Source organism: Passer domesticus, chromosome 24 (assembly GCF_036417665.1).
Source record: "Passer domesticus isolate bPasDom1 chromosome 24, bPasDom1.hap1, whole genome shotgun sequence".
Lineage (NCBI taxonomy): Eukaryota > Metazoa > Chordata > Aves > Passeriformes > Passeridae > Passer > Passer domesticus.
The window spans coordinates 3,331,264-3,348,724 of record NC_087497.1 but is presented as its reverse complement, the minus strand read 5'-3'; positions in this window follow the sequence as shown (position 1 = coordinate 3,348,724).

Below are 17,461 nucleotides of genomic sequence, written 5' to 3'. Positions count from 1 at the left end.
GTTTGGAGCGGTTCGGAACTGTCCAGAGCCGTTCGGAGCAGTCGGGAACCATCCATAACCGTCTGGAGCGGTTTAGAGCCGTTCAGAACCATCTAGAGCGGTTTGGAGCTGTTCAGAACCGTCTGGAGTGTTTCAGAGCCGTTCAGAACCGTCTGGAGTGATTCAGAGCTGTTCAGAATCATCTGGAGCGGTTCGGAGCCGTTCAGAGCTGTTTGGAGCCATCTGGAGCAGTTCAGAACCGTCTGGAATGGTTCAGAGCCGTTCAGAACCGTTCAGGTTATCTGCAGTGGGACAGCTAACAGCAAGTGTGGGCTGCCCGGTTTTCTGCTCCAGGTGAATTCCAATTCCCACAGACGATTTTGAGGGACAATCAGGGCAGCCGAGAAAACAGTGACATGCAGAAATGGCTGATAAAATGGCAGTGAAACGTCTGTTGACATTGATTTCGAGCCCGCAGGCAGAGATGAATGATTGAAACACTAGGCTTGTTAAAGCTAGAATGCTTTTGATTTCTCTTCTCTGTGCTGAACAAGATTTAGCTGGAGGGAAGTTAACAATCAGCTAATTGACATTGAATTAAGCATGAAATGCAGTATAACTACTTTTCTTCTGAAATACTCTTCAACAATGTTTTAACAAGGCTTTTAATTATTGATTATTGCTTATAACACACAGTAGATCTTTTATTTGGTTTTAAGTCTCATGTCCTTCAAAGGTATCAGTTGAGTACTCTGTAGTTCACCTCTCTGCTAATGGAAACCAAACAAACAGTCAAAGAAAAACTGTAATTTCTTTCTGGCAAAGCATCATAGCATAACACATCAGTTATCTGGGTCAGGTTGAAGAACAGACATTCCATAAGAATTTTAGGAAGCCCACTGTATCCTTCAGCAAAGGTGGGGAAATGGAGAGGGAACTCTGGTGCATTTACAGAGAATGCCCTGAATTGATCCTGCCTTTGGGACATGATGTGTTCAGCCTTGGCAGGTGACCCAGCATCATGCCACAGCTTTCTCACTTTGCCACAGTGAGATGGGGGAACAATCAGAAGAGTAAAAATGTGAAAACTCATGTGTTGAGATAACAGCTTAAGAGGTAAAATTCCTGGATTGCTTTGCGTGTGCAAGCAAAACAGAAGCAGGAATTCATTCCCCACTGCCCATGGGCAGGCAGGTATTTGCAATCCCCAGGACAGCAGGGCTCTGGCACAACTCACAGTGACTTGGGAACACAAACACCATTTCTCTGAATGTCTCTCCTTCTTCCTTCTTCCACTAGCTTTTAATGCACAGCATGATGTTGTATATTGTGGAATATCTCTTGGGGTCAGCTGTGTCCCCTCTCAGCTTCTCCTTTGCCTCCAGCCTCCCCCCAGGGGAGGAGCAGTCTGAGAGGTAGAAAAGGCCTTGATGCTGTGTAAGCAATATTTGGCAATAACTAAAACATCAGTGTGTTATCAGCACTCCTTTCACCTCATCTGCAAAAGGCAGCACCATAGGAGCTACTATGAAGAAAACTAACTCCAGTCCCATCAAAACTGGCACAGAACAGTAATAACACTTGAAGAAATATCAGGTGCATGAACAAAAAAAGAGAAATACTCATTTGCTGCATCTGAGAACCAGGAATGGGACTGACAGCAGTGGGCACAATCATTGCCAGTGCAGCTGCATGTCAGGCAGAGCATGGTTACTGCTCAGCACACACTGGGGTGGAGAGGTGGCAAAATCTGTGTTGCTGCTTGCTGAGGAGAGTGTGAGAGCCCGAGGTTCCTCAGAGAATTGTACTGCAGGCACCAGGGCAATGATCAGGAAGATATTGGTAGAAACCAAATACAAGAAAAGACAGATTTTGGTGTGTTTATAAGAGCTTACTCTTGTGGCAGTGGACATCACTCCTAAAGGTAACTGGTGGCTCATGTGTGAGAGGCTCTCACTCCCTTAGAGGCACAGAAGCTTGGGCAAACCTGTGTCTTCAAAGAGACCTCTGCCCTGTCAGCAGCTTTAAGATAGTGGTCCTTCCATCTCTTATCTTCTTGGTCCTGTTTATCCAAAAATCATCCCTTGACACTGAGATATCATCACAGTCAAATGTTCATCACCGTAGGAGCATGCTCACCACCAAAACTTTCTGTAAAATGGAAGTCCCAAGAGCTTTCATGCTGACAGCAAGGCAGGTGCTCTTGGCTGTGAGGAGAAGGCTGCAGCCAGCAGGGCTGAGCCAGATGGGGCCTTGTGGGAGCAATCTGTCACTGAGCACAGAGAGGGGAGTGTGCACACAACAGCAGCTTGTGGGAATTTCTCTCCCAGCTCACCATAAATGGGACAAAGAAAATCTTTCCAGTGGCTGTCAATGAATCTAGCAGATTGCACTGCCCACAGACTTTAACTCTCTGAGGGGAAATCTGTGACACTGTGCTCCCTTTCTGTTCTCCAGTGCTGCACTGCTTCCCTGCTCTGCTCATCAACAGCCAGGAAATAAGTTTAAGGTTTGGTTTCTCAGGTTTTTTTTCTAAATCAAACTTAAGTTGTAGAGCACAATTTATCAAGCAAGAAACACTGCCTAGAGGGAGTGGAGTTCTGAAAAAGGGAGAGAAACAGTATTACTTCAAGCTCTGAGTTCACACAAAGCATTCCCATTCAGCAGGTGTAGACATCAGAATAAATAGCCTTCTGGCAATCTTCCAGATGGCCTAAAACTCCAGGCATATTTAGCTTGATTACCTTAGTTTTTTTTCAGGCCTGCTGTCTCTGCAGTTACTTGTTCTACATCCCTTGCCAGCTAAAGAGAACCAGCTGTGTCTGGCCTATTGTGTGAACATCTGGTTCTGACTGTCATATCCAGCTGTGAGTCTCCTGCAACACAATTCCATTACCTACTAGTACAGACAAGTGCAAAATAATGAGTATTGGAAGAAACAATTTTTAACTACTCATTCACAGAAAAGGGGGTCTAAATAAGTTGTGGCTTCCCAAAACCATGCCCAAGTATAAGTGACCAAAACAGGAAGAATATTGGGCAGGTTCTCTAAGGTGCAGCAGCCAGACACAGTTATGTACTGAAAGGATGGGGTGACTGTTATTTCCTTGTCAAATGACTGTTTTAATCTTTAATCTGCTCCAGCCTATTTTGTTGGATGTCATGCAGGTGTATATTCTAGTTTGCAGTAATTGCTATCAGTAGTCATCAGTGACATGCTGCCTTTCTGAATCCTGAGACCAGTTTCAGGCACTTTAATACAAAAGCAAGCCTCAAGGAAGCATGTGAATGACAAGGAGAGCTGGAGACGTGAGTTCATATCCCACAGGCAAGAGACACAGGCAGGCTGGGCAGGTGAGAAATACTTCAATTGCCTGTGCTAAGTGGCTGCTGCTGCTACACCTTAACAGAGAGCCATGGGCCCCATGCAGGAGGAGAAGGAGGGAGAGGGGAATTTCACACATTTAGGTGCCAGTGGTATTACATGTGCTTACTGGAATCACTGGTCTGGGCCAGATGTCCCCAGTGAGGACGAGTATGAATTTGGAAGGAAGAAGAGACCAAGAATATTAATATTTTCCTGCATGCCTGTGGCTCTGTTGAAGGGGTGGCCAATTTTCTAATCCACTCAGCTCATGGGTGTAATTCATAGCACACAGAGTCCACACTGCCACAGGAGAACCTAGAAAACATTCCTATGACAATGAAAATGGAAGAAATTAATGTTTACCAAAGCACCCTGTGAGGAAGATGGAATGGGAATCCTGTGCCTCACATATCAACACAATTGCTAAGCACACAGTAGGATAAAGCCTCAACCTGTGCATCTCCATTGAAAGAATTTAATTTTATGCTACACTTTCATTTAAGCTACCAATCCTGGTACAGCTACCAGATCCTGTGGTATTCCCATGGTATTGGTATAACCTGTTCCATGTTCTCTGGAAGCCAGTCACTGTGAGAGATGCTCCATTATCTCCTCCAGTCTCTCTTCAGATGAGCACACACTGTCCTGTACACTCTGGTGATGTTTGGCCTCAGAGCTCCTGCACAAGCAGAATGCTCAGACAGAGCTGGAGGCAGTGCTGCTCTTACCTGCCCTTCCAGCTGTAGCACTGTTTCTCTCCTGGGGGAAAATTACAGGTTCTCCAAGAGGATTAGTTCTTATTCCCCATACATTTCTTAGCTACTCATGCAGCTGCTGGTCTCATGGGGAGAGTGTTCCTAACACACCACTCCTCACTGCTCAGCTTGGCTGATGGAACTGTGGGTTCCACAAATTCCTCCATCCCCCATTCTCCTATTCTGGATGCATTTACTTGTCAAGACCAGGGAATGTAATTAGAGGGAACAGGTCCCAGGATGCCTCTCCCACTTCTGGCAGCTGACAGAAGGTGTGAGCTCAGCACAGCTGAATTCCACAGCTCAGTCACACCCTTTGGAAATTCTGCAGTGCATCCATGGTACCAACAGGTCCCAGTGCCAGCCATGCTGACCACCTACAATACCAGGTCATGGAGCTGAAAAGGACAGCAGTTCTATTTTATTATCCTTGAAGAAGAGTCTCCCCCACTTGCAATCACTGGCATTTCCATTTCTCCCTGCCTATTAGCAATAAAACAGTGACTGGAGTCTTCCCCTCTCTAGTGTTTTCTTTTGGATGAGTGGGTTTTAAGGCAGGCTTGGACTGAAGGTTTTCCCAGTCTTCACTTTTTTCTTGGCTCTTTTTTGTTTCTAAGGGAAGCTTTCAAACCATACTGAGATGGTCTCTGGTCTCCTTCACTAATCATTCCTGGTAGCCCAAGAGGTTCTACTGTATTAGATATATTAGAGTAATTACTCTCAATATTAATACTAGAATAGTTATATATAGCATAGAAAAAAGGACCGCAAATGGATCTGAGAGCAGTATGTGTTTCAATAGGTTACAGTGTTGTGAGATGCTTTTGCTTTCACAGGTTTTCTGCCAACTGGGAATTTTCCCTGAAGGAAGTTTCAAAAACCTTCTCAGCCTCTAGGAAACTATTTGTTTGGCACAGTTAACTCAGGAGCTCTTAAAATTTTGTCAAACACATCAAACCAAATGGCCCCCAGGTAAAGTTCTTGCATAGCAAGTTTCAACCCACACAAACTTCTAGTGCTAGCTTGTGAACCCCTGGAAACACAGGCCTAGAAATGACACTGCAAACAGAGGGGGACCTGCTAAGGCTTTGATCTTCTATCAGAAATGAACAGAAGTAGTTTTCTTTGCTTCAGCAGACCTGGTGCACTGGTTATGTGGTACCTGTTCGTCCATTTCTTTTGAATTTCACTGTAAGTCTTTAACTGTCAGTCCTTGTTACAAAGCTCTTTATGTAATGGGGACCTAGTCCTGCCTGGAAGCTGCTTTAACGTGGTTCATCATCATAACCAGCCTCAAGGCCTGGCTGTCTGTCCTCTTCTCCCCCAGGCTTTACAAAGTGCCAAGCAATCTTTCTGTATAAACCTTTCCAGAGCTCTGTCTCATGGTACAACCACATCCACTGTTCTCAACAGGCCCTTGCAGGAAGCTCTGGGTAGAGGATGTCCAGTGTCAGTGGGAAGAAGGCTCATTTCCAAAGGATGCTGATGCAGAATGAGTTCTTGCACTGTGCCAGGCCACATTCAACACAGATGAGAATACTGTGATCAAACCTGATAGAATGAATTTCTATAGATGCTACGTATAATCCAAGATGAAAGTTCCATTTTTTAATTATGCAGAAAAATGGGAGTAAATGATGAATTACTCCAGACACAAGTGTGTCTTTATGGAGGCTGGTGCCCTTGACACTAGCAGATGTCTTTGTCATATTTACAGTGCAGTGTGGGCTCAGGTAAATCCAAGGACAAAGAGAATGCAGAGACACAGAGCACCATGTCATGACCTCGCCAATGTCCATGTGTGTCTTCTTTTACTGTACCTAATAAAGCTCAAATGACAAAAGGTGACATACTGTATGTGTTTTATCTCATTATTAATTAAGCATATTTATCTCCTAAATCAGATGTGACTTGCACCACAACATCAGTAATTAAATTAAATATTGATGTGTGGTGTTGTGTGCCGAGGCTGTATGGGTAAGTGGAATTGCCATATCTAATTAACATCGTGCAGAAGTAGCCCCATTAGGTTTCTTAGTTAAATTTCAAAATAGGAATAGTAACAAAAGTGTAACAACACTTAACACTAATTAATAGGAGACTCATCAGGTTTGATTAATATTTTCACCCTCTTTTGAAGGCTGTTGACTAGACTTTTGTTGTATTATTGTGAGGCTGTGGACTGTTTAGAACTGGTAACTCTGCTGTGCTTTACCTTCAAGTTTGTGTGGTAAGGCTGCTCATTTTCTCCTTTGAAGAGCAGCCCCTGAGATGACCTTCCCTGCCCGTATTTCAGCAAGGGATCAGCCTTCCTTCCCCTCAGGAGTGCATTGTGTCTGCATGAGAGAGTCTCAGTCTGTCTGGAGAACCCACCTGCCCCATCCCAAACAGGCAAGGCTGGGTGGTGCCCTGGGTTTTGAAGTGTTACTTTCTGCCTTGTTATATAGAGCAATTTCTCCTTGGAGGAGCCTACAAGGATTTATTTTGTTTTTATTTAACAATCATTATATTCCAGTGCCTTATAAGCAGTTCAGTGATGATATCGCAATTCTGATTACCATTCTACTGCATGTAGAACTGAGAATACAAAATTACTCCACCTGGGATTAGATATAGGTTCCAGACAGGATTTCAGGGTGAAGTCAACAATATCACTACTTGCAAAACATAATTCAAATAGCAGTTTTTACATAGTCTGGGTAAGTTACATCATTTGAAATGATTAATAGTTATATTCATTTAACTATTACATATGCTATTCTCAGCTGTAACCAAAAAAAATCAAGTGCATTATGAGACTGTTCCCCAATTTGTATTTTAGAAACTATTTCAAAGCCAGCCAAGAGCCAGAGAAAATAATTTTCCAATAACAAGAATGGTTTTGCTACTCTTAGAAGTAAATGCAAATTCAAGGCATCATGTCTGACCAAGTGTCTCAGGGCTGCTGCAATACCACCTTGAACTTCTGGCAACAAGAAGAGAGCCAAACACCAATTTTCTTCCCTTCTTTCTGATCACAGCATATCTTGTCTTGGTTTAAAGATGTTCATTATTCTCTATAATGAAATGTTACCAGCAATATTTCCTATTCCATTACCACCATGTCTATTTTCCCTTCTTACTGCTGTTTCTTCTGCAGAAGTTGTCCTCTTCAATTTTATTTACCTTCCCCACTGTGCACAGAGCAAGTCAGAGTTTGGATTTTGAAGTGCTGTAAAAATTTGATTAGGAAAAATTTGGGTATTTTGACTTAAACCTGCTAGTCCAACAGCACAGAACTGAGCTGAATCACAACAAAACCAGTTTTCTAAGTGGAAAAACAACAGAGAAGAAACAGACACCTGTATACAGACAGACTGATCATTTAAAAATTAGCAAATATTCCTGATAAGAGAAACAGTCAGAATTTGTCTTGATCTTTATATCTTCAAGTGATTTCTAGGATCAGCTGTTAAGTAACCCTAGAGATGATAATTTGGCTATGCAAGTATCTGGGTAAAAAAGTGTGTCTCTTCTGGGAGCCCAATAGAGCTCATGGACAGAGTTTTACAATGCATGGCTCTTACAAACACAGGACACTTCAATGTAAACCATCAGCCAGCAGAAACCAGGTTTTGCCCAGAATTTCAGACTTTCCATCACCTCATTGTGCTGCATATTGTGGCCATGTCTGGGCACTTGGCCTGACAGAGTGAGCCAAGCACTCTGGAAAGACTGAGGAGGACTCAGGCTGTTTCAGCCCTCAAAAATGGTTGCATAGAAAAGGCTTTTTGGTCCTTCCTGGAATCCAGTTGGCAAGAGGAGTCTGAAGGGAAACAGAAAATGCCAGACCTGATGTTGGCAGATACTGCTCTCCAGGCAGCACAGCACCCAGCCTGTGGGCAGAGACTTCTTTTGGTCAGGCCCAAATGCTACCTGGGCCGGTTTAGCAGGAATAAGAAAGCTTAGAAGTTCTCTACATGCAGATAATAAATGCAAATGTTACCTGTGACAAGTGCAAACATATTGCTCATGTTATAGTGAAGTAGCAGAACAAGCTCTCTTATTTTTTTTACAGAGCAGATTCATACCTGCTTAGAGGGTGAATCTCCCAAAGCACTTTGGGATGCAATTTTGGCTGTTCTTTTCCTAATACACTAAGGGCCAAATGAATTATCCCTTTTTCTAACCAATGAGGCTGCCTGTCAGATTTACTGATATTCCAAGCACTGTCTTAAATGAATTTTTAGAAGCATGTACAGTAGTCAAGTAGCAAACATTACCACCCTTTAAATATCTGTGTACATTGCTTGAGGAACCTGACCTTCATTTTGTATTTAGGATGTTTTTCTTCTCCACTGCACAGCCATATTCTTGATTGAATTGTGAGCATTAATATATTATAATAATTCAAATATACCAACAGATTTTTGGCTAGTTCTCCTTGAAGGATGTCATTTCCTTTATTAAGATCCAGAGGAATTCCAAAACAAATAGCTAAAGGTGGATCCATTGGAAATAATCTCCTACAAGCCAAACCTTGAGACACATAGAGTGAAACAAACTTCACCATGCATGTATGAAATCATACTGGTTTTCAGTTTCTCATCTTTCACCCTTTATATTTTTATTTATGAATATGTTACATGCTTAATAATATTTTAAAGATATATTGTTTTAATGTGCTGTGTGTGGGTACTGTTACCTTACTCATCCAACTCCAAGCCACAATCGTAACTCAACCTAAGTAAGAATTCTCCCTGTGTGCAAACAGATATTTCCCTCTGAGACAAGCTTCCTTCCCAGAACTCTGATTTTATGATTGATTTTGGCCCAGTGAGGCAGAATTGCCCTTTGGCTGCCAGTGGACACCCAGAGCTTTGGTCCTGCTGCAGGACTGCACTCCCCTTGCTCACGCTTGGCCTCTCAGGGCCACGGCCAGAATCTCTCACAAACCACACTGCACACACTCTTAAGACTGCTCTGCTCATTTTAGTGATTCATGATGTGGAATGCAGATATTTCACAGGGCCAGTAGTCATTGCTGATGGTATTTGTCTTAAAAAGGGCACAAAAACCGCCTAAAAAGGAGAGGACATGGTGAAGAACAAGCTTGATCCATAAAGGAGAGGAGTTTACAGCAGAGGAGCAACAGAGATGAGAAATTCCTTTTAGTAAAACAACTCTCATTTCAAACCAGCTCAGGACCCTGAGTTATTGCCAGACAAGTCTGCTCCCTAAAAATGTCAGCACCAGCCTCTGCCAGGGCTTGCCAGGTCCTCCATCCTTTCACCCTGTTCCCATGCCCACTCACTCATTCCAGTAACGTTGAGCTCTTGTTTCCCTCTCCAAGCCAAATAAATGTTGATAGCAGTGTAACCATCAGGATTTCATGCTTTTAAATAGCACATGCTGTATTCAATGAATTTCAAAGACACGCTAAACCCAAATTACTGCTATCCATAGATCTTGAGAAGCTTTTATAAATGGCTGCATTACAGTGTAGTACAAAGCAGTGATTTCCATAATGCTTGTCTAATGTATAGAGCATTTTACATAGAACAGGTCCTGTTTCATCTTGAAATGCTTTTTAATTAATTCAATTCATTAATACTGCTTGTCATGGATAAACTCTTGAGACTTAACAAAAACTTTACTTCAGCAGTTGTCAACACATTTCATTAAAACATATGTTTTTGAATGCTTTCTGATAACATCACTATTCTTCATATGCAGAGTGCAGTACTTAAATGTATTAAACAGAAGAAGAGGGCTAACAAAAATCTTTGTATTGACAATGCTGCATTTGGACATGAGAAATGGGTGGGCAATCTAGGCCTCATTCTTTTCATGAGCCCTAAATTAACCAAAGTGAAACCTGCTCCACAGTGTACGTGGAGCTTTCTATTCATCCAGAAATGGTTTGAGTTGGAAACAACCTTAAAGACCACCCAGTTCCAACTCCCAGTTCCAATGTTCTACCAGACCCAATTGCTTGAAACCTGGCCTTGAACATTTCCAGGGATGGGGCATCCACAACCTCTTTGTGAAACCTATCCCAGTGTCAGTGGAAGGGGTCCCTGCCCATGGCAGCAGTGTCTGACTGACTTCAAAGGTCCCTTCCCACACAGACCATGGTTCAACAAAGAATATAAGAACATTATTGCTCTTGAAACACAAACCCTGTGAGGAGCCTCTGAGGGAGCTGGGGGTGCTCACCTGGAGAAAAGGAGACTCAGGGCTGCCCTCGTCACTCTGCACAGCTCCTGAAAGGTGCCTGTGCTCAGCTGGGGCTGGGCTCTGTCTCCAGGAACTGACAGAACCAGAGCACACAGCCTCGAGCTGCACCAAGGGAAATACAGGTTGGATATTAGGAGAAGGTTTTTTATGGAAAGAGTGATAAAGTTCTGGAATGCCCTGCCCGGGAGGTGGTGCAGTCCCCATCCCTGGGTGCGTTTAACAGAGCCTGGATGTGGCACTGGGTGCCAGGGTTGAGTTGAGGTGTTGGGGCTGGGTTGGACTCCATGAGCTTGAAGGTCTCTTCCAACCCTGTGATTCTGGGAATTCTAGAAATTCTATGAATATAGGAAATTAAGGAAGGCTTGTTATGGACTCTGATTTTGTAGCAAGCTGTAATTGTATTTGGACTGACCCAGGGATGTACTCATCATGAGGAAGAGAAATGTTCTCTTCGTAATCATACAAGGCAGCCCATATGCTTTCAAGCTCTGCTTCCATCTCAAAATCCATTTCCCTTTTGTTTTATCACCTCTGAGATCCACAGTGGCACAGCTGGTACTGCAGCACAGGAAGGAAAGTGCTGTTTCCCCTGTGCAACCAAAGTCTTGTAATCCTTACAACAAATTCCACAGAAGCAAACCATCCAAGACAGAGTGACAGCCGTAAACTACTATCCAAGAGTTCAGAACATTTGACATTTAAACTGCAGACCTGGACAGTGTGATGCCTTATGATCTGCATGTCCTTAACCAGAGGAGTACTCTGCTCTACATAAGGAAGAGAGAGTGGGAGCACACTGAATGTTATGTCCTGGATCATAGACAAGACTTCCTTCAAACAGATCAAACCTGCCCTATAACTCCTCCTGGCAATCCATGTCTGTGTCTGCTCTGCATGGAAATGCACTGGACAAAGAACTAGACTGGAAAACTGGCCTTCTCTTGATGTATGAATTACAAAAACACCTTTCTTTTAAACAACAGGGAAAAAAAAAGTCGAAAGTCAGGATTTGGTTTTTTTTGAAGGCCAAATTCTGTTCCAGGAGAGATTTGTTAAATGGCTGAATAATCTAAAATATTGAAAACTCTTTCTGTAACATTTCACTGATTATTTAGTGTGTCCTGCTTATATCCCAGGCCTTGCTGTCAATCTGTATTTTAAGACACCTTTTTGTCTTGCTGGCTATGGTCTCTAATGCTTTTTAATGCTGTCTCCTGTGTGTATTTTGTGTAGTGGAATACTTTACAAATCAAAATGTTATTGGGGAATAAGCCTATGATCTCCTGTGTAACATTTCCTGGCTCTACTGCACACACATCTATTGTTTGATATTGAATTGGTCCCAAGAAGCATCAGAGCATGTGAAAGCTGCTATGAATTTTGCAAAGTGGCTTCAGGGCAGTAGAGCACGTCAGGGCACGTCAGAAGAATAAAGTGCAAAATCTGAAAGCCCAAATTTAGGAGTCTCAGTCAATATTGAAGACTAAGAATAAGTGAATGCCCTTGGTAATAGGTTTTGTCCTTTTATCTTGTGACATTGCTAATACAGTTGAAAGGAGCATGCTTAGCCAGGATAAAAAATAAACCCAATTATTAAATAGGTTTATGTGTAATTAAACTGCTAGACTTAATACTACATGTGATAATTTTGTTAGCCCTTTCCCCCCTGCACAGTTGTTGCATTCCCCTTCTATTCAGTGGTTTTTACCTCTCTTACAGTGTGCCTTCCATTTATTCCTCAGGGAGCTGGGCTGTTTTGGAAGGTGTCATGCATTTCTATTGGAGCTAGCTCAATTGTGGTCACTCCTAATCAACTTTGTGCAGCACTTTTTCATAGAAATATCACAACAAAACTGCCCAGACTGGCACTTTCCATTGAAAGAAGACTGAGTGAACATGCTTTTACCACTGCTGATCTACAAGATTTCCCTCAGCAGTTCCTATGGAGATTCCAATAACTCTCACACAGGTGCTTTCCCAGAGACTGCTCTGGTCACTGGGCTCCTCTGGCCAAGAGGTGTTTGGCCAGCATGCCAAGGGACAAAAATGCCATTGTTCTTGGCATTCCCCCTTGGCTGTGAATGAGATCCTGCTCACACTCCCAGAAGAAGTAGGATCCTTTTCTACATGCGACTGCTTTTTGCTTGTTTTCTTCTTCCAAAGCCACAGTGTACTGTGAGACTTAATTGAATGTTTGATTAAGCTGAATTAATTGTATACTTATAATAATAATTATGTATTAAAAACATATAATGAAAATACTATGCTTAAATACATACAGTAAGTTTCAGTTTTGCTGAGACCATTTTTTTTGGAGAAAAATTACATGTGTCATCCCAATGTACTTAAGTCTGTACAAAACAGTAACATGTGGAAACAAAATAACCAGGAATTCTTTATTTAAAATTCCCTGAAATGAAATTGCCATGTTTACTGAGAGACAGAATTCCTCAAGGACACTGTTCAGAGAATTACACTGATAAAACAGATATGAATTATAGAGAGAAGCATATGTGTGGGGGGAAAAAGAATCTTTTATGTGTAACTAAGCACAAGAAATGGTAAAAAATAAAAACCAGTAACAAGAAACTATTTCCAATTTGTTATGTATGCATACAGCATATAGCCTAATGCAAAGTTATATGTTGCAGTTATTTAATATCTTTCTTCAAAGGTTTTGTTAATACATCAATGACGGAACATCTAAAGGGGAAAACATATTTCTCTTTATAGTTTTAGATAATTGTCCCTGAAAAAAACCCAAACCTTTAATTACAGCTCAAATGAAGAAAGCTTGATTTGTGTGCTGTGCCCAAATGCTGAGGAGTCGGATGTAAAATATTTGTAATATTTAGGGAACCCTGAGTTTTACATAAAAGTAAACAGCATTGCCTGAAGGCACAATTTCCAGCAACACAATAAAATGTGCAGTGAATTTATGGCGGCCATCCATTAGCTCTTACCAAGGCAACGTCGCCCATATCTGTCGTCCATCATTATAATAGAGGGTTAATGCACCGAATTTACATAAAAAAGTCATATTGTCTGCATGAATTATTTACACTCTCAGCTGTTTTTACAGCTTGGTTTCAAGCTGGATTCTGGGAGAGATTCAGCCAGTAAATTACTCTGTGGAGACCTAACTGTATAACTACAAACAGAGGCTGCAAAGAAAAGAAAAGGGGAATGCACAAGCCAGTGGTTGTAATGGGAGAACAAGATGTGGCTTTTCTTTTACTTGCACAGGAAGAAAAGGAGGGCAGGGAAGCTCACCCAAAAAGTTCTGTACATGCAACTATGCATTAGCATCTCCTCACAGCTGCACACATCGATGTGATTCTGTTGTAGATATGTTTAATTCCCAGGCATAAATTCACAGATCAGCACATTCTGTCTTTGCAGAATGATATGCTGTTGAAAAAAAGCACATCTCACACAACATCCTTCCCCATCCCCATCCTGATCTATTTATTGTGCAGCACCAATGGGCACAAGTGGGTGTGGGTTGCCTCAGGACATGGGAACATCAGCCCTGTCCTGCTACAAGGACAACAAGAATTCATGCCTGTTAAATTCATAGAATGATGTGGAAATTTTCTTGGAGAAGCAATGACATCCAGTAAAGTCTGCACCATGATTATTTGATGGCAGCCACTAAATGTCACCTGAAACTATTAAAGCCACAGGGTCATGGAGGGTTTATTATTACTTGGAAATCCACTTTCTCCTTGAAAAAAATATTCAATCTCAAATGTTATTTTAGAATTTATTTGAAGTAGCTTGTTTCCAACTCATCCTATAGTTGATCAAAGCTGGGATGGTCCAATCCAGACTCACTAAGAACTTCCACAACCTTTACCTGGCTTCTTGCTGTGTTATTCCACAATAATCAAATACCATAGTTACCATGGCAACTGGCATTACCTGATACAAAGGTAGTAACTAAAATGCCTCCTCTACAGTGTACCACATATCTGGTATGAGTCCTGCTGTTCTAGATCAGGAAACACTCTCCAAACTTAGGCAGGACAGCATCCATGGCTCTGTTAAGTGGCACCTCTGCCCCCTCCCCAGTTCCCAGAAGAGGATCTGTCATATTGTCACACTGGTCCATAGCTCAAATAACCATTTTTTCCTTCAGGATGCTGAGAGGCAAGATTTTGGCTGAGAAATCTGTGTACAACAGCATGTGGCACCACCAAATCACAAATAGACTGGACCAGTACTGGTAGTTCTTCCTCCTGATTGTTTACACCCTTTAAATATTTGTGGACTTATGCACTGTGCTGCAGGTGAGCCAAGCTATACATATTTATCTCACTTAATCTTCCCTCTTAAATCAATCTTTCCAGTCAATCTCTTCACTCTCTAATTATTTTTGTTGCTCTTCTCTGAACTCCCTCCAATGTGTCAATCAATACCTTCTTGGTAATGAAGTGCTCTGTAAAGAGCACAGTATTCTAGAGGCAGCTGTACACAGTGCAACAATGCAACCAGTATGGATTTTCAGCCCTGACAGGAAGGTTGATCTCATGCTAAGGGCACCAGACTTGGCTTTTGAAGACCTGGGCTCATGTTCTTACTCTGAGGGACTCTTTGTGTGACTTTGGGCTAGTAATTTAGTCTCTTCTTTAGTTAAGCATCTATAAACACTGTATTGTTTGGTACACACAAACAGTGAAATCAGATGGTATGTGTGGCAGAATAAGGGTCTGGCTGTGTAGATGGGAAACCCAAATACTCAACCAAGTAGCAGTTTCTGATGTAGTTTATTCACTGTGTAGCTCTTGCCTGGTACAGTCTGTTAAACACCACCAGACAGCAGTGGCTTGCCAGTTATTGTTTATGGGACTTGTACCATTTGCTATATTGTGACCATATAATTTTGTTTTACTTTTAGCTAGTCTCATCTATTGCATATTCACTCAAACATCAGGACCAGTTTCTGTTCCATCTTCAAAAAAAAAAAATAAAAGGTAATTTGAAATCTGGGAACTTCTATTTCCCAACAGCTGAGTTGAAGATTTCCTTTATTGGACACAGTGGGATGCAAAACAGAGCTTTAACACAGCTAGGAGTACAGTCCTGTACTCCAATATGGGGTCTACAGGGGGCTCTGGGAGTTGATCTGCTGCCTCAAGGCACACCACGTGAGCAGTAGCATGTTAAAGCATTCAGCCACCACGTGCAGGACATAATTCCCCACATCTCACACCTTGCACAGGTCACTTCCCCAGCACAAGCACAGAAGCCGACCTGGGTTGATCACTCAGGTCTTACACCTTTAAAAAGGCAGCACTAGACTCTCTGAAATGCTTCACCCTCTTGTTTTTCTATAAACTACATAAACACTGCATAACATGAAGCATATATAAGGATATGTAATCAATGCATGATTAAAACTTGTCTAACTAAATTGTTTTAAGCTTTTTTTAAATGAATTTCATGGTTCTTTCTCTTTTAGAGGAGAAGGTTAGGAATATCAGAAAACAAAGATGTCTGAGAATTGCAGTTACGATTCATCAAGCTCCCAGAAATGCATTATAATGTACTATAGGCTGTAAGACTAAAAATTATTCCCCATTGAAATGGTATTCACACAGCTTTTGCTGTACTGAAGCGTACATCGTAATATAATCATAATAACTAAAGTAAGTTTCCCTTGGGGATTATACCTCTGTGTGATTTAATCCTTAAATTTGTTTTGCTTTCATCCCCAGGAGAAGAGAGATTTCAGTTATAAAGTATTCTTCCTAGAAATATCAGACACTGCACATGCATTCATAATCTGCACTTACATTTACAAAGGCCGGGCCAGGAGGTAAGCAGAATTAGGAGTATAAGTGTTACCATTTTGTTTAAAGAAACATGGTTTGTTTTTCAAAAAAAGAAGGGCACAGCTGGGGAGGAGTTCCTGCTTATCCTGGAAAGTTCCCCACAGGACTTTCCCTTCATGTGACAGAGGAAATTATTTGTTTTCAGGAGAAGGCTGTCACTCAGAGTGTCTGAAAACACAGACCAGAGAGAAAGAGCTTTTCATGATAACCAACAAAGTGTGGCATGAAAAGGAAACTTGCTGTAAAAACTTACTGAATTTCTGTGTAATTATGGGTCTGAGTTCATGTCTTAAAAGACAGTGTGGACACTTCAGAGGCTGGGTCACAGTGACTTTCTTATACCAAAATGTGAGAAGAAAAGCAATCATCAGCATATTGATAATGCAAGTCAAAGTATGATCTCTCTATTCTGTTGTTGACTGTTCTTAAACACACTAGTCCTTTGCTGAGTGATTTTACGCAAGAACAGTGATTTTGCCAACACATTCATCATTATTCAGTCACCAGCACACCATGCTTTTCTTCTGAACAAAGTTGTTCCCAACACATTTCTATAACATTGAGTGGAATGTATGCTCTTCAGCAGGCATACAGTGTGCTCACCTCTAAAAATAAAATTATATATTTCATATACAATATATATACACACACACTTACCAAAAGACACTCCTGAAGCACAGACTAACTAGATCACAAGTCATGGCTTATCTACCAACAAGCTTCACCAATAGGAAAATAGGGAAAATAGGGAAAGTTTGCATTATGTTACAGCTTTCTCACCTTTTGGGAAAATTACTAAAATAATTTTCTTCACATGGCAGTCCAGGGAAACTGCTCCAAGTACTAATTTGAGAAATACAATTTTTAATTAGCCACTTTCAGTAGACAGTAAACCACTACACTCCTTTTTGAAACATCTACTAGGGAACAAAACAATGTAGTCATCTAGTGGAAATAATGAATGCCCTGCCATTTGAGCAATTTAAAAATAGCCTGAGAAAAAAAAAAAAGAGACAGAAAGACCCAGTTTGAATCATAAATATACTATTAAAGATGAATTACACGTGCAGCGGGTATGCATAGCTAGGTGCAGGCATCAGCTGTAACATATCCCAGGCAGCAGAGACAGTGTTTCACACAATGAACTTGGTTCAGATGATGATGCCTGAGGAAAACATAGCAGCAGTGGTCACAGGATAAATGTCCCCTTGATTTTTAAAGACTCATTTGTTTATACTACACCTTCAAAATCAATAGCCAACTGCTAAGATATTCCCAGTTCTATTGTAAACAATGCCAAAGCA